At 38.8% G+C, this 2,026-nt stretch overlaps 1 non-coding gene across 1 annotated transcript; it reads right to left on the bottom strand.

Moving 5' to 3' along the window:
• Positions 1–1,285: 1,285 nt before the first annotated feature.
• On the bottom strand, positions 1,286–1,389 carry LOC112482363. The gene has a single exon (XR_003047285.1). It is a non-coding gene; the product is annotated as a U6 spliceosomal RNA (small nuclear RNA).
• Between the last annotated feature and the right edge of the window lie 637 nt (positions 1,390–2,026).

Here is a 2,026-nt window from a genome sequence, read left to right as displayed (position 1 = left end):
GCTGACTTTCGATTTAGAAGTTCTGTCGATTGCTGAGACTCAGGTGATGAAGGACCCAACTATAATTGTGCATTTGTCTCTTTCTCCTTTCGGTTATTTTTTTTTGTAGTGTTTCCTTCATGCTTTTTGAAGTTCCATTGTTTGGTTGGTGCACACATTTTTAGGATTGCTCTATCCTTTTCGGTGACTTGATCCTTTCATCACTATGCAGTGCCTCTCTTGGTCCCTAGGAATTTTCTACGCCTTAAAGTTGATTTTATCTGATATAATGTAGCTGCTCCTACTTTTTTGATTTCGTATAATATATCTTTTCTTCATTCTTCTAATTTCAAACTACCTGTGTGCTTAAGTTCAGAATGAATTTTGTTTGGACAGCGTATCGTTTGTCTGTCTCCTCTGCCACTCTCTCTGTTGTTTAATTGGTGTATTTAGACCACTTACCTTTAGAGCAATTATTGATGTTTACGGCTGAAGTCTGCCATTTTAGTATTTGTTTTGTTTGTTTTCTCTTTTCTTGTGGATCGCCTCAGCATTTTTTAGAATTCTATTTAAATTATTTTATAATTTTTTGGTCATATTGCTTTCTGTACTTTTCTTTGTGGCTGTTATAGATGTTATATATGTCCTGGACATATATAAATAACATCATCAGAGCCCCCGTGTATCAAAATCTTACCACTTCGAGTTAAGTACTGAATGCTTACTTCCATTTAGGCCTCTTAACCCTTTCCGCTTTTTAAATAGAATTGTCTTAAGAATTTCCCCCTACATACATTGAGCACTACATCAGATGGTGTTAGAATGTTTGCTTCATCCATCGAATCTGATTTAAGCAACTTGTGAGAAGGATGGTCCATCATTTTTACCTCTCTTTTTACCCAATGTCTTAGTCTGCTAGGACGGCCCCAAGAAGACACCACAGACTGGGCGCTTTAAACAACAGGAATTCGTTTCCCACAGTTCTGTAGGCTGGAGTCCAAGATCAAGGCACCAGCCGGGCAGGGTCCTGGCGAGAGCTCTCTTTCTGGCTTGCAGATGGCCATGACCTTGCTGTGTCCTCACATGGTCTTTCCTGGGTGTGAGCACCTTGCCCGCCCCACGCCCCGATATCTCTTCTTCTTACAAAAGCACTAATCATACTGGATTCAGGAACTATCCTTACGACCTCTCCTTTTAAAGTTTCTGTCTCCAGATATGTCACATTGGCAGTTAGGGCCCCAACATGTGAATTTTGGGAAGACATAATTCAGTCTATAACTCTCAATCTTTTTATTTCCTTTCAGAAATATGCACTGAATGCCGCGTGACTTTGCGTGCCATCCTCGTGCTGGCGCCTTGCTCATCTGCTCTGCATTGTTTCAGTTTCGTGTGTGTTACAGACATGATCACTCTAATGGCTTTTTGACTATTTAAATAATTCTCATTGACTAAGTCTGTTTCTCCCCAGAAAACCTGACCTTTTTAATATTTACGATATAGATTTATTTTTAAAAGCAAGTTAATACCCCTTATCTTAGTCGACTGGGCCTCCACCTATCCTTACCCAGCGTATTAAAACGACTGGTAGAATTTGAATTTAGTCTGTATTAAATGAGAACACTATAGCAGTATTCAATTCCTAAATTTGGTTTCCTTCGCTGAGGTTGTATAAGAGAATGGCCCTTTTATGGGGAAATGTATGACGAAATATTTGGAGCTAAAGGGTCATTGTATCTGTAACTTTCTCTCACATGGTGAAGTAATAATGGTAGTATAATTATATGCATGCGTGCATCCATGCATATGCACATATAAGAACAGATGCGTAAGGAGAAAGAAAGGGAGACATAAGCCATGCATTTCATGTGACATCGTGCGAAAGTGTTTACAACTGATATGTCTGGCTGAAGGACATGGGAGTTCATTATACGATTTTTGCAACTTATGCGTAAGTTTGAATGTTTTTTCAAAATAAATAGTTAAAAAGCTTTAGCATTAACAAGACGAACCATCCCCAACTTTACCCAAGGGTGTCATTTATTTCAGG

Source organism: Pteropus alecto, unplaced genomic scaffold (genome assembly GCF_000325575.1).
Source record: "Pteropus alecto unplaced genomic scaffold, ASM32557v1 scaffold195, whole genome shotgun sequence".
NCBI classification, from domain to species: domain Eukaryota; kingdom Metazoa; phylum Chordata; class Mammalia; order Chiroptera; family Pteropodidae; genus Pteropus; species Pteropus alecto.
This window is presented reverse-complemented; position numbering and strand designations above follow the sequence as displayed.